This window comes from Rhinolophus sinicus, chromosome 1 (assembly GCF_057876585.1).
Source record: "Rhinolophus sinicus isolate RSI-liver-muscle chromosome 1, RSI-T2T, whole genome shotgun sequence".
Classification (NCBI taxonomy): Eukaryota; Metazoa; Chordata; class Mammalia; order Chiroptera; family Rhinolophidae; genus Rhinolophus; species Rhinolophus sinicus.
This window is the reverse complement of record NC_142501.1, coordinates 6220823-6242686: the sequence shown is the minus strand read 5'-3', so window position 1 is coordinate 6242686 and position 21864 is coordinate 6220823. Positions and strand designations below refer to the sequence as shown.

General features: G+C 54.7%; 1 protein-coding gene across 2 annotated transcripts in view; it reads right to left on the bottom strand.

Annotated features, from left to right (window-relative positions):
- Positions 1 to 21864, bottom strand: part of SHISAL1 (shisa like 1) — a 127407-nt gene that overhangs the window by 72255 nt on the left and 33288 nt on the right. The window lies entirely within an intron of this gene.

Below are 21864 nucleotides of genomic sequence, written 5' to 3'. Positions count from 1 at the left end.
TCTGTCAAGCTAGACGTTCCTTCTAACCAGACCTGCCCGAGGTGGTCAATGTCAGGGTCAGACTTGGGCGCCTCCAGCCCTCACATCGGACAAGCTCCTTTGTCCAGTTTCCAAGGGAAAAGCCCAACTTCTCTGACCATGGTGGTGGCTATGCTTGGGCCCCATCCTCCTGTTCCAGCCCTCCTCTTTACCTCTCCTCCCAGCAACCCCTTATTTCCTGTCGGTCCCCTATTTCACCCGCAGGAGAAGGCTGTGCTAGACTGGCCTCGAGCCAGTGACCATCAGTTTCCCCATCTTCCGCTGTCCCTGGCCATGTGACCTCGGGTAGTAAAGAGGGTTATGTGGGGGGCACATTGCAGCCTCTTCAAGGACCTCACATTGGGAATAGCGATGAGGATGGTCAGTGGGGCAGCAGGAGTGGGTCGATTCCCCCCCTGCAGACTCCGTCAGTCGCTCAGTGCCCTGCACCTGGCTTGCTTTTTACAGACTGTTTAAACTGCACCAGAAACTGGGCGGAGCCCTTTATACACCATTTTATTCATTCCTCGCCACAGCACTGGGTGAGTCCTTCCCATTTTACAGATGGGGCAACTGGGACTCAGAGAAATTCGGGCACCTGCCCTGAACCACATGGCCAGCGAAGGGCAGAACCAGGGCTCCAGCACAGATCCCCCAGAGTCCACATCTGTGGCTCACTCCTGGGTACCAGCACTTTCTTCATCCTCAGCAAGACAGACCTTCAAGGGCAGACCTTTCACCTTCAAGATCCCAGTGCTGACCGGGCTGGGACCCAGACAGCATCATGTCCTCTGCTCCCTTCCAGGATAAGAGAGGCTCCACCAGGTGCCTGAGGCACCCAATAGGGGGGGGGGGTGAGAACAGTGTCAGGGTGCCCCCTGCAGGAAGCCTGCTCCTGTGGGATGCCTCAGTTTCCTATGTATGACACAAGCATCCATGCCCCTCTTCTCCAATGGATAGGATTTTGAGCGGCTGCCGTGGGCTAAATGCTCAATCTACCCTGATGGACCAGGTATGGGCCCTGCCCGTGGGAACCGTCTTCAACCAGGGGTAGACAGTGCCCCTGAAGCCCTTAGCAGGGTGAGGTCTGGGCCACAGCAAGGGCTTGGCTGTGGGAGGAGGCGGTGTCATCCAGTGGCTAGGCTCGTGGATTTGGAGCAAGAGGGCCCTTTGTCCCTAACTAACCATGTGGCCTTCAGTGTGGCACAGAACCTCCCCAAATGTGACTTTTCTTCCTAAAGTGAAGGTCACAGCAGCGCCTCCGTCATGGGATGTTTGAGGATTAAATGAGACAGGATACGTGAAGAACCTCGCCTGGCACCTGCAAACCATCCCACGAGGGGGGGCCACGATCATCCCATATTATGATGGAAACTGAGGTTAAGAAACAGGCCAGAGGATCCAGTGCTTGGGGGAGGGGAGGGGAGGGGCGAGGGCAGGGCTTGGGTTGAGTGGTGACCATCTTCTGAGCTTCCTGCCGGCAGACACTGTGTTCTGGGGCCATTGGGGTTGTGCAGTGTGTGTGTGGTGTGTGTATAGTGTGTATGGTGTGGGTGTGTGTGTGTGTCTCCCCATGTGTGAGGGATCTGTTTGCTTGTGTATGTGTGCGCATTCAGGACATGTTGACATTCTCCTCATTCTGGACAGCCCCCCTCCCCCCCCCCCCACATCACTGAGTAGGGCTCTGTGCCTGTCCTGGGTCTAGTGTGGTGCTAGACACCCAGAGTTGAGACAAGCTCACTGCCTGAGGCAGCATACACACAGCCCCCATTTTCTACAGGCTGAAACACAATCACCCCTTCTGGGTATCCAAGGTCTTGACCCCTGCGTCCCAGCCTGCCTCCCCACCATCCCCTGCAGCCAGGTGCCCTGAGCTCCAGCCACATCAAGCCCCCTAGTCACTGGGGGCCAAGGTGGTCCCTACTTGAAGTAGTCACACCTCCATCGGCGCCTGCTGTGTGCGGGGCTGGCCCCGCCCCGGAGCTCCCAGGACCTGCGCCACCTGCCCTGAAGTCAGCCCCTCTACCTGGACGAAGCTACTTTGCCTCCCTGAGTCTCAGTTTCCTCATCTGCAAAATGGGAGTGATTCCACCCACCTCAAAGGGTCAACGTGAGGATTAAATGAGAGACTAGATCAAATAAGAAACAGTCCTGTTGATTATCTGGAAAATAAATGCATGACTGGCGCTTAGTAGGTACTTGATCTGCATCAGTGTCCCTTCTGTTCTTCCAGGAGGTCGCAGGGAGGGCAGGAGGAAGTGTGGACTTTGGAAGTGGTCAGACTTGAGCCCGACTCTCAGCTGGCCTCTCCCAACTCCTGTGCACTGGTTTCCTGTGGCTGCCGTAACCAGTGATCACACACAGGGTGCTTAAAGCAATACACATGAGCTCTCTCACGGTTCTGGGGGCCAGAAACCCCAAAATCAGTTTCCCTGGGCTGAAGTCAAGCTGTTATCACGGCTTCCTCCCTCTGAGGTCGAGGGGAGAATTCTTCCAGTTCCTGGTGGCTGCCGGCATCCTTGGTTTGTGACTGCATCACTCCAACCTTCAAAACCAGCATCTTCCAAATCTCTCTTGGTCCCATCTCCACATGGCCTGCTCCTGTGTGTGCAAAGTCCCCTTCAATCCCCTCAGAAGGACACCTGTGGTTGCATCAAAGGCCCAGATAATCCAGGATAATCTCCCATCTCAAGGTCTTTGATTTAATCACATCTGCCAAACTCCTTTTTTTCCCCTTCTTGCCATATATGAAACATCCCCTAGTTCCAAGGGTGAGGACAGGAAGGTGACTGGGGGGGCCGGGGTGGGGGGAGCCTTCTCAACCTTCCACTCTGTGCATTTGTGGAGCAGGATGGGGGTGGGCTCTGAGGGCCGCTGGGGGAGTTGGTATAACAAGCATGTGAACTGGAGCCACTTGGCAAATATTTGTTGTGTTCGCTCTGGGCTGGGCTGGGGGGGCGGGGAGGTGCCAGGAGGGGGTGCAGGTAATTACACAGGCCGCCCCGGGAACCGTTACTGGCGCTCCACATTTACGGGGAGCTTTTAATCCTCCCCTATTTACTATTTCTCTGCCTTCGGGAGGCCTGCTCCCCCGCAATGGCCGCTGCTCCCGGGTTGGGCGGCTGGTGGATGACTCACACTCTCTCTGTGTAGAGCAGCCTTTTCAAAGGGCTGGCTGGGGAGGGAGCTAAATTTAAAACCAGGCTTTTCGAGAACATCACCTGCCACGTCAAAATTGCTGCCATTTAATTAGAAGTCGGGGGCATGAGGCAGGCCCAAAAGCCCCTGTAGGAAGGAGGGAGGGGCCTGGAGGCCCAGACCCAGGGGTGGACAGGGTGAGGGGCTCCAGTGTGAACGTGACAGCGGCCCCTCGCTCCATGTCATCGTCCCCGCCTTCCCCCACCTTCCTCGGTAAGCCACCCCACCCTCCCAAGGACCCCCAAGTCCCTCTTCCCTCTTCAAGATCTTAAGGTTCCAACCCAAAGCCTTCATTTGCCAAATTCAAGACTTAAGGAACTGGGGCTCAGAGAGGTTTGGAAACTCCCCCCACAGTCACCCACCAAGGACGTGGCCAAGTGAGAACTTGAATTGCAGCCTGGCTCAAGGGCTTGTGTTCTGGACCACTGGCCACTTGCTCCCTCTTACAGAGCGGGTACGGGTGGTGGGCAAGTCACTCACCTCTCTGAGCCTGTTTCTTCATTACCCCAAAGGGGCTGAAGTACCCACACTATGGGCCACTGGATCCCCCTTGTTTACCTGGAGAAGACAGGCCCTGAGCTGGGGAGACTGGGCCCAGGGCTAAGAGACCCGCAGGAGCTAGCCAGCAGCCAGGCCTCTGCCTCCCAGCCCTGCCTCGCTGAGGCGTGAGGCCTGTTAGGTCACTGCCACCCTGTGCCCCTGCTGCTCCCCCTCCCCAACTGGCCACAGGCTCCCAGTGTCACAGCAAAGCTGTAGCCTCCCAATGGTTACCGGGCTGGGTCACATGCGCAGCAGAGCCGTCCAGTGGTTAGGGATGCTGGCTCTGGAGCCAGAGCACTGAGCTTGCACCCCACACCCCACTGCGGCCTGGGCCATGCTCTCAACCTGTGGGGCTTGACTGCTCGGGGCCAGGCACATAGTAGGTGCTCAGCGTATGGAAGCCACTGCTATGGCCAACTGTTGTCCTGGAGATTTGGCAGACAAGACGCGGTGAGTCCAGGAGGCCTCTCCCCGAGGCCAGATGCACTGCAGTGATGGTTTGCCACAGCCCACGGCCTCCGGCCCCCGCAAAGCCTCCTCCTCCCTGCTCATTCCTGCCTCCCCCTGGCCACAAGGTGTGAATACAATTTCTATTCTGGCCCTGGCAGGAGGCCTGGCAGGACCATTGACAACCTTCAGAGCTGAGAGGAGACAGGGCTTCCGTCTGCATCAAAAGTGCACGTGGCAGGCCTAGGCCTTCTCCCCAGTGCTACTCTGATGTGACGTTAAGTAGCCAAAGGGGTTTTGCAGACATAATTAAGATTGTTAATCAGTTGACCTTCAGACAGGGAGATTAGCCTATGCACCCAACCTAATCACACGAGCCCTGTAAAAGTGGAGCATTTTCTCCAACTGGCAGCAGAAGAAGACGTCAAAGAGGGGCCCGCATGAGGAGGGGTTCCACTTGAGGCGGGCTGGTGCTGAGATGGAGGGGTCACAGGATAAGGAGGTGAGAGCAGCCCCCAACCAACACCCAGGAAGAAACGGGGATCTCAGTCCTGCACCCAGCAGGAACTACGCTCTGCTAGCACCCTGAAGGCGCCTGGAGAGACACTCCCTAGTGGCTCAGCTTGGCATATGCCAGAAAACTCACTAACCCCACCCAGACTTCTCACCCACAGAACCGGGAGATAATAAATGGCTGCTGCTTTAAGCTGCTAAGTTTGTTAGGCAGCGATAGAAAACCCGACAGAAAACCCGACATGCTTGTGCCAATTACTTATTTTTTTATGGGGTGATGGTCCTTATGGCACATCCCTCCCACTGCAGACCCCCGGGGTGGCGTTTGTGCAGCTCTGCCCTGACCCAGCCACCCCTCTGCCTGCAGACCCGCCGTGCTTAAGCCTTTAGGAAGAAGTCCGAGTCCCTGGTATGACACTCAAGGCCTTCCGTGTTCTGATTCCTCCCCCCCCCTCCCATCCTCACGAGTGGCCCTGCCCCACGAGTGCTATGGGCAGCGCTGTTCAGAGAGCAGCTCCGGCTACTCATCAGACGTGAGTAGAGGATTATGTCCTCAAGTGCAGCAGCTGCGTGCGCCCAGGTGTGTCTCACTCTTTAAATACGTCCCCTGAGAGCTGGTTGTGTGGAAATCATGGACATGTTGGCAAATGTTACACACAGTTGCAAGTTCCACATTTTAGAAAATTCAGAACGGGGAAGAAAAGACACAGTCCCGGTCAGTCTGGAGAAAGTCGGCAACCAGGGCCGTGGGCAGCTGATTCTAACAACAGGCATTGCTCCCTGGAAAACTCCGAGATCGGGAAGATGCCCTTGCAGAACTGCCTGCCCCTGGCCCGAGGCTCAGGGCCTTGTGTTCCATGAGTTAGGAACATCTGCGTGGCCCTGGCCCCCCCAGAGCGTGTCTGCCGCAAGGGACATGGGGAACCACGAGGGGTTGGGGACACCCACCTGCACTTTCCAAAGTTGCAAACCAAGAGCCCCCGGGGACTCCTCGAGCCTCAGTTTTCTCATCTGTCCACTGACAAAACCTCCTCTCAGGTCTTGCCAGGCTCTGTTCTCAGTTTCTCAGGGCATTGTGTGTATTAAGTCATGACAAGTCTGACGGGCTAGGAGCTGCTACCTGGTCTGTCATTACAACCGTTTTCGCAGGCGAGGCACGGAGAATGGAGGTGACAGGCTGTGCCACCAGCACTCGAGTTGCAGGAGGAGCTGGTGAGTGAGTGCGCCCTGGGCTGGAATTCTGGCTCCTGTCTGCCAGCTAGTGGCCTTGGGCAAATTGGTCTCCTCCTGTCTGAATCGGGGTGACAGCCAGCCTCAGCCTGGGGCTCACAGGACATACAGCATGAGGGAAGGCAGAGAGGTTCTTTTGGGGAGAGGCCCCCAAACCCATATGTCAGAGCCCCTGCCCCTGGCCCACTCGCCCCTACCCAAACTTCCTGGCCTCAGCGTGCATGGGTGATGATAGCATCACTTCCCCATGTCTATCCGGGTTAGGATTCCACTGCAGCTGGCGGGCCCCCACAGGCTCCCCGCATGTGGCCACTGCGTCACAGACCCAGCACGCAGGTGACGAGAATTACTACGATGCAAATTGGTAGGTTGCACCAAGCACCCCAAGCAAGAGGCCTAATTTCCACACAACCCAGCACTCCCCGCGGGCAGGCCCACGAATAACAATGATAATCAGGATAATTGGCATGTGCACGCCTCCTCAGCTCCCCTGCCCTCCACACCCGTGTACATCACAAAGAAATGCAGGGAGGAGGGGCAGAGCTGCAGGCAGGGGGCCCAGGCAGGTCCTGCCACAGGCCTGAGGTCACCTGTTTGTGAGAGGCAGGCCTGGGGCAGGAATCTGAGGACTCTGATGCAAGGGCCACTTTCCTGCCCCAGGCCACCCCTTTCCAGGAGCCTCTGTCTTGGGGGGCGGGGGGGGCGGGGCTTTGCTCTGAAGACTGGCCATTTTAAATCTCCAGGCAGCCTAGGCTGGAACAGAAGTTTCACCTTTGTAGCTGCATGGCCCCAGACAAGTCACCTAACTCGGAGATGCACGTCTACCTTTTCTTTCAAATTAGACTGACAGCTACTTGGGGTCCAGAAGCGTGCCTTCTCTTCTCTCTCCTCCTTTCCTGGGCTAAGTGCATAGTATTGCCTCAGTAAATATATGTTTCACCAAAATAAGGTAGGGCTTTCACTTTTCAGGTGCTCTTTGCTCCACGGTATCACGTGAAAGGTGACCCTGAACCTCACAAACACCTAGGAGTTGCTTCTACGCATTCTTACTTAACAAAACAGGCCAGAGAGGTGAAGTGACTTGCCCAGGGTCACACAGCGGGGAAGTAGTAGAGCTGAGATTTGAACCTGGGTCTACCACTGCCCCAGGCCCAGGCTCTTGACCTCGAGGTCAAGATGCAATGAGGAATGGAGTAGAAAGCCCTGGAATGACAGCACGTCCTGGCTCTGCCACTCCAGGTCTTGGTTCCCCTACCTGCTCTGGTTGGGCCCCTCTGGCTCAGACCGTGTAAGGCCCTGGCAGGCTCAGCCCAGTGCTGGCTTCTTGTGGGTTCAGTCTAGGCATCGGGAGGCAGGTTGTCTGGGGTTTGACAGCTCAGGCCCCGTGGCTGGGATCGGAATTCCAGGCTTCTTTGATTTTGCCGAGTGGCCTCTCTGAATGTTGTAAATTGTTTGGCTTGGCCTCACAGAGCAACCTTTATTATTGCAAAATCTCGTGTTTCCACGGAGCCCAGGGAAAGAGGAGCCTTTGGTGGTGGGTTCCAGCATCTGTCTGAATTCCGTTCCGGTGAGGCTCCCGGCTGTGGGGAAGCCGGCCCTGGCCCAGGCATGAGGGTGGAGCCCATGGCCCTGGCCAGGTAGCCCCCGCCTGTCTGGCTGCCTGCCAGCCACAGCCTGTTCACTGGTCAACATCTGCGATGAATCAGGAGCTCTGAAGGGCTGCTCGGGGGCCTGATGGGGTGTGGCTGGTGTGAGGAGGATGGGGGAGTATGCCTGTGGCCATGGGCTGGGACACCCCACAGGCCCTGTCCCAGGGCTCCCCTGGCTGACCAGGGGAGCCCTGGCTCCTTGGAGGAGGGGGAAGGGAAAGGAAACTCCAGCTTCCAGAGCCCATATTTATGTACCCATGTCAGGCCTGGGGCTTTGCGAACATTTCATCATGAGTCCCACCAGCACCCCATAAGTGAGGCACTGCTATTTTTGCAGCATTTCAGCGGAAGAGAGGGAGGATCAGAGAGGTTAGTACCTTGCCTTGGGTCACACAGCAGATGAGTAGAAACTGCTGCCTATCTTGTGTTAGACTTCCAGGTTCAGAACCCTTTCCACCAACACCACTTTCTTGATCAGAGAAAATGTGACCTCACTTTGGGGTTCAGGAGATGCCCTTGTCTCAGCCCTCCCACCCTGGACCCAGACCACATAAGGGGCCAGGCACACTGCTGTCAGTTTTGTTCACATCTTGCTCTAAGGTCCCTTCAGAGCACGATGCCTGGCACTGGAGCCCAAAGAGTGGATAGGCTGCCTTTTGCTCCCAGAGCACTATGGGAGTATCCTGGGTACCGCCTGCAAAGATGGAACCCCAGAACCATGTCATGAGCCCCAACTGCAGATGAGGAAACTGAGGCTCAGAAAGACCCAGTGACTGGCCCAAGGCCACCTGCACATTAAGCCTTCTCGCCACCATAATGTCCTATTTTAATGTGAAAATTATGAAAGAAGCCCCAGCTTCCAAGTCGGACTCCTGTATCTGCCTCATATCAACAGAAGCGGGTGGACAAGTCCCTTTTCCTCTCTGAGTCTCTATTTCCTCATCTTTGAAATGGGGATGGCAGTACCTACCTTTTAGGGACCCCGTGATAATTGCTTGGTAGAGGCCATATTAGTAAGTGCCCTCGCACAAAGCCTGCACACAGTAGAGAAGAGTCCCTACTGTGTGCTGCACTATCTCTAACCTCGATCCCCACCGATAGCTAGTGCCTACAGCTACTATTTCACTGATCGTAATAACAGCTGCTAGATCGTGAGCACCTACTGTGTGCGAGGCATTGCACGAGACTCTTTGCATCGTCATCATAAAAGTCACTACAACTCGTCTCTGAGCTCCACGTTGGACACTGGACAGGCATCATCTCAATTCATGGGAGGCAGTCTGGCATCATGCCCACCTCACAGACAAAGTACCTGAGGCTGACAAGTAACTTGCCTGAGGCTCCTCAAACCCAGGTCTGCCTGACCCCAAAGCCCAGCTCTTCAACCTGGGCCAGCACCTCTGGCCAGGCAAGCTGAGGTTCCATCCTCTACCCACAAGGGGACACCTGAGCCATTGCGGGGGCATCGCATCCAGGGAGGAGGGAGGAAGCAGAGTGTAGACGGGCAATGGCTGTAGTCGATAGGCTGTTGGCACCTCCCCAGAGGGGGAGTCCACAGGGCTGACCTCCACAGACGCCCCTGGCCAAAGCCCCACCTGGGACCTGGAGCGTGGCAGTCAGAGCAGGATGGAATCAGTGCCATGGATGCAGGGACCAAGTTGTGTGGAAACTCTGCCCCTGACAGCACAGGCTCACATCTTTACCAGTTGCCAGGCATGTGGGCTTCACCAGGCAGAGCCCCGAGGGCCCTCCGGCTCCAGCCCCTTAGCCAATCCTAGTGCCCACTGGTGCTGCCCAGCTCATGCCTCACTGCCTCCTGCCTGGACGGGTGCAGTAGCCAGCAATCTCTCTGACTCCATTCTCTGGCCTACTGGGCCATTCTCCAAATGGGGGCCAAAGGGATTCATGTGAAACCCAAATCTGACAGCCTCACTCTCCTACTCCAAACCCTCTATGGCTCCCTACTGCCTTCAGAACAAAGTTTGGGTTCCACCTGCCACCAAGGCCACTCTGGGCTTGCTCGGTCCCTTATCTTCTCTGAACATGCCATTCTTTCATGCCACCAGAGCCCAGCTCACTCTGTTTTCTCTTCCCGGACTATCTCTCTTGCTTCTTTTCATCCTTGAGGACCCAGGTCATTTGTGTCCTCCTCCTAGAAGCCTCCTCTGGGCTTCTCGCCCATCCCAGCCCCGGTCACACTGAGTGACACTGTTTGTGCTTCTGTCACCACCAGGAGCGCCCTGACGCCTGGCCTGGGTCCAACCTGGCTCAGTTTCTCCAGCATCACCCACCACAGGGCCCAGCCCAGAGCGGGCCTTGGTGCGAGAAGTTGTGTAAGCGGTTCTGACAGGCCTGGGCTCAGTGAGCCCGCCCGGGAGCCTGGAAGCAATGAACGCCCCTCCCAGCTCCCTCTGGGACACCCAGCTCATAGTCTGGTCGCATCTGCAACTTGGCACCAATATTTTGTTAATAAGCACACTTGGCACTTGCCTTGTACCTTTCATCCTCAACGCTCGGAGAGAGCGTGTCCCCAGTTTTAATTAAGTCTCCCCACACCCCAAATAAGCTGCTCTTCCCACAGCAGATAATGATGTGCGAAGTGCCTTTTGTAAAGGTGCTGTGATGAATTCCACAGTATATTAAGGATCTCCTCTTCTCCACCTCCGGGGCCCTTCGGTGTTCTAACCTTCCCTCCCCTGGGCCAACAGGTAGACTTGAGGCCTTTAGCATGGAATGTTTGTTATTATAAAACCATGCATAAGCTTGCTGTCTCGACAGCTTGGTTTTGTCATCAGAAAAAATAACAATATAATTCTTGCAGAGGTGACAGAGATAACCCAGAGGGGCTGTGAGTGGAGTGGAGCAGCACTGGTTTGTGCAAGCTCAGCTGGGTGCACTGGGGTTGGGGAGGCCCTTGGGAAGTTACAGTTTTAGACAGCTCTCCCTCCTCCAGGAAGGCTTCCTTGATTAGTCTGCTGAAATTGGCCTCTTCTGCTTCCCTCTGGCTTTTAGAACAGAGGCCCTCATTCTGACAGGTAATTGTTCTGTGTTGGCCTGTCCTTCCCAACAACACTGAAAGTCCTGTGTCACATGCAAGTTTCCATGTCTTTGTATCCTGGGAGATGAGCAGAGGACTGGGCATTCGGTAAACAGGTACTTCTAGATGCATGGAGGAATGTGGGAATGAGTGAAAGGATGGCAGGTAAATGGATGAAAGGATGGATGTATAGATGGGTAGACAATGGGTAGGTGAGTGGATGGATAGATGAATGCGTTATGGGTGGGTGGGCAGATGGATGGCTGGCTGGCTGGATGGTGGGTGGGTGAGTAGGCTCATGGAAAGAGGAATATGCAGTTGGGAAGATGGAGAGCTTCATGGAGAGAGAAATAAAGCGATGGGTTGATAGACAGATGGATAAGTGAGTGATGAGAGGATGGATGATGGACGTGTGGCTGGTGGGTTACAGAGCGAATAATGAGTGGGTGAGTCTGTGGACAGACAGTAATAACAGTGATAATAATTTACCTATAGCTCATATTGATTGAGGTACCAGGGCACTGCTCCAAGCATTGTATGTGTGTTAATTAACTCATTGAATGCTTGTAACTATTACTAGGGGAGAATGCTTGGTGGGCTGGGAGATGCTCGTGCTTGGACGTTTGTCTTGCTGGGTAGACAGGCAGGCAGGTAGCTGGCTGGGTGTGTGTTTTGCGATGGAGAGGTGGGAAGGTGTTGATCAAACAGATGAGGCGCTGGGTGGGCTGGTAGGTGAGGGGAGGGAGCAGTGGACAAGAGATCAACGGGGTGGGCAAGGGGCTTAATGTGAAGCCTGGATTTTTTTCTATCTGTTCCCACCTCAGGGAAGGGCATTTCCATTCACTAGACACTCACATCAGGAATCTGGTGTCACCCTTGGCCACCGTCTCTGCCTCCATCTTCCCACCCCTTGGAGCTCCAGCCGTCTATACCCCAACTTCAGACCCCACCAGCTCCTGCTGGATTTGGCCTCTGTCCCACCGTAGCTGCCCCGGCCCCTCCCATGCCACCTCCACATGGCAGCCACGGGGATCTCATCCTGTCACCTGCCTGACTCAAGACCTTCTCTGGTCCCCCCACACCCATGGACACCCTGCCTTCTTGGTGCACCCAGCGTCTCATTGCCAGTGACGCTGGACACCCAGAAGGCCCCTGGTTTCCTCCACGACAGGTCGTGTCAGGCTCCCGAGTCATTGCTTTGATGGTGCCTCTTCCCAATGCAGGGCCTCCACCATCCATCTCAGGGCCCAGTGAAATCCCTTCTGTTTCAGGAGCTCCTGGCACAGCTGCCGTCTTCAGGTCAGCACAGTTTTCCAGCCTGGCATCTGAAGTCACTGCTGGGGTGACCCTAGGTTTCACCTCATCTGGTTCCCTCGTGTGTGACAAGAATATGCAACATTTCCCGTCCATGTAGCTGTCCTGAGGACCGGATGAGGTGTGAAAGTGCTTACGGTGGCAGCTGACACGTAGCAAATGCTTCGTAAATGGTGATTATTACGAAGCTGGTGACTGTTACTAACAAAGCGCCTGCCTTCCCTCACCAGACAGCAAATTTCTCACAAGTACAGTTGGGGCTACTGCACAGATTAGCTAATTCATTCAACAAGTATTTGTGGTCTTTCCTATGTTCCAGGCACTGTCCTGGGTGCTGGGGACACGCAGCGAATACAGGTGCCCTGGGGCTCGGGCCCTTGGTCCCTATAGGAGAGTGGTGATCGAATGGTGCCATCAGGTATCTGCCTACATGACAGCAAACAGGACAGGGGAGAGGGCCTCGGGTTCCCACCTGGCTGCTCGGCCTGGCCCATTCCGGGGGACCAGGAAGGGCCCTCGCCTTCTGGAACAGGGCGGACCATGGCCTAGGCACTCCGTCAGTGTGTCCGAATTTGAGTTACTTCTCTCAGGGACGGGAAGGTGACCTTATTTGTGGGCCCCAAGGAGCTAAGAATAGCCTGGGAAGCTGGACACCCTGCCGCCCCTCCCACGCGCCTGTGTAGCAGGAGTGAAAGGACTCTGCCTCCTGTGGGGTGGCCAGCTGCTGCTGGCATCTTTGGGCGCATGGCTGAGCCCTGCCAGCTGTTTGGGAGAGGAAAGGCGCCAGAGGGGTCGGAGAGTTTCCATCTCCAAAAGTAACCCAGCCCACACTTGGCCGTTGTCCTTGAGGTCCTGCCTGGAGCAAGGGAAGGTGTTTGAATCCTAGCTCTGCCACGACTGGAGGGTGACCTTCAGCAAGTCACCTGTCCTCCCAGGAAGGGAAATGTCTATTTCCCAAGCGAGAAAACAGTTACACCTGCGATTCAGAGTGTGGAGCTGGCTCACAGCCCCCACCCGGAATCTTCCCCCACCTCCAGGGGACTCAGAGCATGGAGACCCTCGTCCCAGCTCTTTGCCAAGCGCACACTGACCTTGGTCTCCCCTGTTTCCATAGGAGCATCTAACAGCTCAGAGAATTGCTCTGGAACCTGACAGCCGGGGGCAAACCCCAGATAGCCTCTCACGGGCTTTGTGACCTTGGACCAGCCGGTTTCCCACTGTATAAGAAGGGGATTACGTCCCGTTATGGAGGTGTGGTGCTGGGGTGCGATATGCACATCAAGTGGCACATAGTAGGTGCTTCTGAAGCACATAATGGGTGCTTAGTGCTGGTATCATGTTTCCTCCTAGGTGGGCTGGGTGTGCTGATTGGCACAGACGGCCTCTGTAGGACCAAACAGGGAGGAGAGGCAATGGCTGTGCTCTCTGTGTCCCAAGGGGCAGGGCTGGGCCAGCAGGAAGAACTTTTGGGCAGATGAGGAGGCACAGCCCCAACGGCCAGAGCTGAGAGAGACACTTAGAATGAGCAGTCCTCTCAGATAGAGGTCAACCCACTCCTGGGGGCAATCAAGTATAACCTGGTCCTCTGCTTTCCAGGGATATCGCAACCATTAGTCATACACACAAGGGTCAGTGTCTACCCTGGGGTTTCGTGACACTGGGATTTATCTGGAGCTGGGGCCAGTAGAGACAGGCTGTATAGACTGTGGACTGAAAATGAGATCTGACGCTTCCAGGCCTTGGACTCTTTCCTATTCCCATCGCCCAAGTGGGCAAGGGAGGGGAGGAGGAAAGATGGGGTGATGGTAGCCCTGCCACCCCCAGCCCTGGCCCCCACAGCCAGGTGAAGGACGTGGGCAGGGTGGACAGAGGGCTGTGGGCTCGTCTTAGGGGCTGGAACAAATAAAACTGCTTCATGCGGCCCTGAGCTCTGGCCATACAACACATTCACCCCAACTTGGGGCACTGTTTGATGACCCCGTTTCACAGAGGAGGAGCCCAGGGCTCAGAGAGGTTAGGTGACCCCTACAGTCACCTCTCAGGTACTGAGTGGGACCCTAGCCCATCTCCAACCACTGCTGCCCACCTCTCCCCAGGAGGTGTCAGTGAGGGGTCATTATCTGGCTAACTGGTTAGCACAAGCCGACTATGCCAGGGAATTCGATGCCACTGCTGGCCTAGCTCTGGGTTCAGAGCTGAGCACCCCACTCCCCCACCCCCCGTCGTGGAGCGTCCCCACAGTTGCCCCATCTCCTGGCCCTGAGGCTGCAGTCAGACTGTGTTCTCCTCTCATGGACCAGCTGGAGGTGAGCGCACGTGTGTGCTGCCCAGTGTTTGCCCGGGGTCCTCGCCCGGCAGTCCGCAAGGGGGGCTTCCCCGGGCATCAGGGCCATCTCCCCCGCCTGGACCTCCTCCCCCCTCTTCCTAATAGTCTCCTCCTGATACCCATCAGCCTCCGGGGTATTTTACACAATTGATGGAATGAGGGCCAGTTTCTACACTAAGGTCTCAGCTTAACCGCCCCCCCACTATGGCCTGGAATAATCATTCATTCATTCAACAGGGATATAGTGGTGAAGGCTGTGTCCCAGGAATTGCTCTAGGCAGCTCACTTGGAGAGAAGGTGACAGGCAGGACTTCTCAATTATAACCTGCCCTTTCCTCTTTCTCCCTCGCTTAGTCCATCTATGGGCCTCCAAGTCCCAAATCTCCGGGCCAAATCTCTCTCCTGAGTGACAAACCCACGCTACCAACTGCCCAGGCCCCTAGGTCTACAAGCAGGTCCCAGAAGAAACTCTCCGTCTTCCTGTCCCTGAACTGTGCCCTCCCACAGCCCCAGGCTCCACCTGCTGTCCCATCAGACGCCTCTCCCCAGCTCTCCCAGACGCTGTGGGCTCAAACTTGCAACCATTGCTGGATCCTGTCCACTTCCGTCCACTACAACCCCATATGAGCCACCGTCACTCTCACCTGGACTCTTGCAGTAGCTGCTGGGGTCATCCTGCTCCCTGCCCCGCCCCGCCCCCTCCACCTCTCCACCCCGCACCGCTGCTGCTTGCCAAGGCCAGTGCCCATCCAGCATGAGCAGTGGAAGAGCTAAAGTTCTGACCAAAGCCTCAACGCCTGTGCACATAGCGAGGGGTCGGTGAGGCAGGCTCCCCAGAGCTTCTGGAGAACCCACACCTTCTGAGTCAGAATGCAGCCTTCCCGCCCTGACCCCACGCATGCCGGCTGCAGGGAAGTTTTCAGGTTGTTTGGGGATCCCAGAATCTCCCAGCTGAGGCATTTGGGGAGAAGCAGTGGCTCACATACCCCTCCCCCCCCCAGTCTTCTCTCAGGGAGCAGCCTAAGGTGACTCCTTTAAAGTCAAAGTGACCACGTCCTTGGGTGTTCGAGCCCTCCATGGCCCCATGCCACCCAGAGGTAAGCCCTCCGTTTCCAGCAAGGCTCTGGCCCTCAGGTACCCACACAGCTAACTGGCCCACCAATTCACATCTAAAATGTCAGATATTCAATAAGCCATCAGCAGGGTCTCATTGCCTCCCCGGATTCAGACTCCCCTTTCCCGTTTCTGTTTTCCCTCATAGATGAAGCACCCCCTGACCTCACCCTCTGTGCACTTTGCTCCCTTGTTACTTTGTTACAAATGCCACTGCCATCTGAAGTTCCGAGACACCAGAGCTGGGGTCTCTATCTGCCTGCTTTCTGCTATGTCCCCTGGGGCCTGGCACATAGGAGGCCCTCAGCAAAAAATTTGCTGAAGGAACCAACCAGGATTCTGCAGAAACATCAGGCAGAACATGGGCTGGGAGCCAGGCCTGCTGTTCCCAACTGCACAAGGGTTTTTTTCCTGTTTGTTTTTTAAATACTTTTGTTTCATTTATCAGAAATCAAGCGTGTGTTAAGCACCGTAATACATCTAAATTGGTTGATTAAAGCACGAGGCAAAAAAATGGTACTTTGTGGCCATTAAACCAAAGGCAGGGGAAGATTTGGAAATATTATGATCCCTTGTGTGGTTTTCACAAATGGGGTTTCTGTTCATAGTGAGTCCGACGTCTTTATTTCATTATTTCTGGGGTTTTCGTCGCAGCTCTTCCCTGGGGGTTCATGATTTTGTTCTGTAAAGTGATTTCAATAATGAAAATCACGGACTGTTTTTTCTTGCCAGTTTGGGAACCAGGCGGGCAGGCTGTTCAGATGTTGAGACTTCTCCTGCTACCAGCTGTGGGGCTCACGGGGGACAAGCCGGGGTCAGAGACGCGGTCCTGGACCGGGGCACACGAGGTACACACCCACCTCCAAGGCCTCCTTTCCCCGTCTTTCCTATTTACTCCTTTCCTCCACTGTCCTCCGTGCTGCTCCCGGGTCACGCCAAGCACACGCCTGCCTCAGGGCCTTTGCATTGGCTGGTCTGACTTTCCCAATAGTTCTGCTGTCCCAAGATTTCTCGGTGGCTAGCCTCCTCCTTCCTTCCTTCCTTCCTTCCTTCCTTCCTTCCTTCCTTCCTTCCTTTCTTTCTTCCTTCCTTCTTTCCTTCCTTCCTTCTTTTCATCCTTCCTTCCTCCCTCCCTTCCTCCCTCCCTCCCTCCCTCCCTCCCTCCCTCCCTCCCTCCCTCCCTCCCTTCCTCCCTCCCTCGCTTCCGTCCTCCCTCCCTCCCTGCCTTGGTGGACACTTCTTTTTAGAGGGGAGGCTTCTCTGAGGTGCCCCTCATGTCCTGACACTTGCACCTGCCTTCTCAGCCCCTTCTGCTGAGGGATTCCTTGCCATCTGCAACATTATATATGCACTTGCTTATTTGTGAGGGAAGAATGGACTCAAGAGTTCTTTAGGAAGTAGGGAGTCAGATCTGGTGGCCAAGGGAGAAGGTGGGGTCAGGACAACCCAGATTTACGGTTCAAGGAGTGGGGTGAGGGTGGAACGTCCCTGACAAGTGGCTGGTTTCCCCGGGAACACGGTGCCCTCAGTACCCCCGTCAGTTCTCTACGTCAGCTGGCCTATTCCCAGCACCCATCTGGCGCTCAGCCTGACCTCGCTGATTCTGTGGCTGGCCCAGCTGACCTGCAGCCCCACCTTGGGCATCCTTAGATTGTTGTTACAGGTTAAATGGCATCTTCCCCGCCCCAAATTCACATGTTGAAGTCTTAACCCTCAGTACCTCCAAATGTGGTACTTGTTTAGAAGTAGAGTTGTTGCAGATATCGTTAATTACCTGAGGTCACACTGGAGTATGCCCTCATCAAATCTGACCGGAGTCCTTATAGAAAGAGGAAATTTGGACACAGACAGGTACACAGGGTAACACCCTGTGAGCAAGAAGGCAGAGATCGAGGGAATGTACCTACAAGCCAACGAACACCAAAGATCACCAGCAAACCCCCAGAAGCTGGGGGAGACCTAAACAGCTTCACCCCTCACAGCCTCAGAAGGAACCAGCCCGGCCGACACCTTGGTCTCTGGCCTCTGGATTACGAGAGCGCACATTTCTGTTGTTTTAAGAGGCCTGGTTTGTGATGCTTTTTATAGCAGCCCCAGGTCACTAACACCATTGCCAAGCTCCAACAGGCCTGCCACCACCCTGTGTCCCCACCCCAGCCCCACCCTGTCTAAAACTACCGTGTTTCCCCGAATATAAGACCTAGCCAGACAATCAGCTCTAATGCGTCTTTTGGAGCAAAAATTAATATAAGACCCAGTATTATATTATATTATATTATATTATATTATATTATATTATTATATTATATTACATTATATTACATAAGACCCGGTCTTATTATAGTAAAATAAGACCGGGTCTTACATTAATTTTTGCTCCAAAAGATGCATTAGAGCTGATTGTCCGGCTAGGTCTTATTTCCAGGGAAACACGGTACCTCGTTTGTGAGTGATGTCCTCACTCATTAAACAAGAAGTCTGTGGTTTCTCCTTTGAAAAATTAGGATAATGATAGCCACCTCCCATGGCTGTCACGAGCCTTCAATAAAATATGGGGGAGAATGCACCTCGTAGTAAGGCACAGAAGCGGTGGTGGCAGGAGTGTGGTGGTTACTTTTATTGTTGTTCATATTACTCGTATGGTAATTCGCTATGGTTGCCAGGTCTGAGCCAGCTGGAGATAAAAGAGCCTCGCGGTGGGGTGTCTGCCCTCCACCGGGTGCAGGAGGGGAGGCTGCCTGTAGGAGAGGGCAAGGTTTGCGTGCATTCCTTCTTTCAGACTTACTGTTGCCGTCTCTTTGCCAGCTCAAATGCACCTGTCCCCAAGGAGAGAGTGACATCAACAGTGATGGTAGAGCAGCATGATCAGGGCGCTGACGACAGGACCCTGTGGGTTGCAGGGGCTCAGAGGGCACCTGATCCAGCCTGGGGTAGGGCGGGGTGTACAAGGAAGGCTTCCGGCAGCAGGTGACTTTTTAAAATAGGCACAAAAGGACAGGGATGGATATATCCAGGTCCCCAACTCCCTTGTAACCTTGGACTGGCCCCACACTTTCCCGGGGTCCCTGTCTCTCTGCATGAAAAAGGCAGACCACAAAGGGCTCATCCCCCAGGAGAGCTTGGAGTTGTCACACTTTCCAAGTCTCACTGTCCCCAAGCCCTACCCTGGAAGCCAACCAAGGTAAAGACGCAGATTGCCTGCGAGGCACTGGGACGGGTGGGCTCACCGCAGACATTCCAGCCAGTTCTGAGAGCTGCGTGTCCGAGGAAAAGAAAAGAAACTCCTGGCAAACATCTAAAACATTTCAGACTCCCTGCCCAGCTGTTTCAGTGGAGGGGAAAACAAAGCCCCAAGCCAATCTTGCTGAAGACCGACACCCCGCCAGGCTGCAGGGACCAACCAATAGCTTCACGGTCTTTTTATTCCTTTGGTTCTGCGGCCGGACACCTGCCTGTCCTTTTGAACACCGGAATAGAGAGATAAATGGAGGAGCAGGAGTGGGGCAGATGTCGCCATTTCTGAGGGTTGCTGCTCGCTCGCCACTTGGGGTTTTGTTTTGCCTGTTGGTAAACAGAATATCCCCACAAAGTGGACTCTTTCTTTGCTGGCAGACTTAAGGCATCTTGTAAACAGGAGCAGGAGAAGGAAAAACAAAAACAGATGTTTGCTGAGCACCTGTTCTGCTCGGTGAGCTGCTTCTGTGTTGTGGGTGTGGTTCCTTCACTCTCGTGTACCCATTTTACAGATGTGAACTAAGGTATAGGAAGCTGAGCGCCCTCCGGGGAGAGGAGTCAGGAGGTAACATCAGCGCTCTGAATGTCCAGCTTGCTGTAGATCAAGACACAGAGTAAGATTTCAGGGGTGGGCAGCTTTGGGGGGATGGCTCTGCTGGTGGGGCCTAAAGGGTGTTCACATGTTAAAGAGAAAAATTGTACCAGATGGTTGATAAAAACAGCAAGGAAGACTTACTCATGTCCGTTGCCATAGGGGTCAAGACTATTGCAACAGGAGTAAGAGACGGAATTCAATTTCCAATCCAGAAAAGACAGCTGGGGATTTATAGCCAAGGAGCAGAGTAAGGGGGTCAGTGGGTGGAAAACTCCCCAAAGGAACTGGATCAGATATCAAGAGTAGAACGATTCTTGCCAAACCGGCCCAACAGGACTCTTCTTCCCCCTCCCCCACCCAGGTACGAGTGCAAATCCCTGCACTTGACCTGGGACTCAGTTTCCCCATCTGTTAAGTGGAGCCTCTGAGGACATTGGGTACCACACAGGACTAGTAACTGCACATAAAGGGGCTCACTAATTGTGACTCCTCGTCCTGATTGCCCCCCTATAGCCTGGAAGGTTGGAAATTGAGCGTTCACACAGTAGGCCTGCCATATCAAGTAGAATTTGGGGAGAAAATTCCAACTGGGACCAAGACAAATGTTCTTTGCTACTGCAGCGCCCTGCCCTGTGGGCCGTCTTCTTAGGCTGTGTGCAGCTAGTAGCAGCAGCGGGGGTCACAAGCGGCCGGGAGCGAGGAATTCAGAGCTGAGGCCAGGGGGCCTTTTCATTCCGTGAGGACGTGTCCTTGCCAGGTGTTTCTGGGTGGTGTAGGGATGGGCTGCAGCCCTGGCACGAATGGAGACAGGCCAGAACATGTGGGGGCCAGATGTACCCCACAAGGAATCTCACCGACCTCTATCGTGACCCAGTTCCAAGACAGCAGAGTGCTCCAGAATTAGTGTGGGCGTCGTAAGCAGATGGGGCACAGGTCAGCTCCACACAGCTGTCACACGGAGGTTGGCAGGGCCCAAACTGGACAAGAGAGGCAGCCCTGCTCCTGGCTGGGTGTCCTTGGTGTGCAGACGTGTGGCGAGCTGCCTCCTTGCAGGGTGAGTGTGTTCCCCCAGGGTAGCTACTGTGCCTTGTGTCATTCACAATTCGGCCAACAATTCCTGAACAGCGGCTGTGTGCCGGGCAGGGGCCAGACATTGTGGGTGCCAAAATAAACGGGTCTCGTTCTGTCCCCTCAGGCTTGTTCCAGGACTGAGCCCCTGGCTGGCACCTCCAACCCAATTTAAATCAATTGACCGGTCTCGGCCCCTGAAGGCGGCTTCTGGGGAGTGAAGAAATTTCCCTGGCCATTTTAGGAAGCCATTGCAGCTTGGTGGAAAGCCGATGGGCTCTGGATGGAGGCAGGCCTGGGTCCAAGTCCTGCCTCAGCCCGGGATGTGTGACCGTGGAGAGACCAGTCACAGTCTCTCCCAGCCTCGGTTTCCCCCTAGGAGGCAGAGCCCTTTTTACAGTGGTAGCTGGGGTAGCGATCCTGGGTTTAGCATAATTGGTGCTTCACACATTCTAGAATTATGATGAATCACCAGTGTGATGACTGAGTTGTGTATCCTTCTATCCATGTGTTGGAGTCCTAACCCCCAGGACCTCAGAACGTGACTGTATTTAGACACAGGACCTTTAGGGAATTAAGGTTAAATGAGGTCATTCAGGGCCGTAATCTAAGATGACTTTCGTCCTTATGAGAAGAGGAAAGTACGAACAGACAGGTGCAGAAGAATGACCATGTGGGGACACAAGGAGAGGACAGCCAAGGAGAGAAAGGCCTCAGAAGGACAGCCCTGCTGACACTTTGATCTTGGACTTCGGACCTCCTGAACTGTGACAATAAGTTCTTGCTATTTCCAGCCACCCAGTCTGTGGTGCTTTGTTCTGGCAGCCAAGCAAACAGAGACAACCAGTGTGGATGTCAGAAGACTGGCATGTTCATCAGACCCTCTTGGGCTCAAATCCACCCTGCAAGGTACCAGCCATGGGACCCCTGATGACACCTGTGGAGTGTGGAAGCAGCAGAGCCCCGCCCCACTCTGGAGCCCCTCGGCGCCAACCCAGAAAACCCCAAATCCTTTTCTTAAAGGAAATGCTTTGCCCCTGCCTTCTCAATAGGGGCAAAGCTGGAGCTTTTTGCAGCCAGGCCCAGCCTTCACCTCCAGGGACTGTCCCTGAGGAAGCTCTGGGCACAAAGACATTTGCGGCGGCATCATCCTGGTCCCAAATCATTTGGAGAAACAAACAGGTAAGTGAGCCACGCGAGTCCATTCAATAGAGTCTCAAGTAGCTTCAACTCATGTGTCTGGCAATTACAGAGGGAAATGGGACCGATGCTGAGGGAATGGCTAGCCAAGGCCTGGCTCCCACAAACGCTATTGCTAGGTTACCTTGTTCATTTTTCTTATCGTCCTAAATAAGGTAGATATTTTTATTCTTATTTGATGAGGCGAAGGACACGGCCAGCGAAGTAGCAGAATGGGGTGGCGGGGGTGGGGGAAGTGCAGTAAGCCCCTGAAGGTGGAAAAGATGTTTACAAAGGCGTACAGAAGAGAGGCATCTCTCCCATGCTGCCTTCAGAGCGACGCAGGCTGAGGCATCCTTGATGGGCCACGGGACGAGGATTAGAGAGTTCTTCTTCCTCAAAC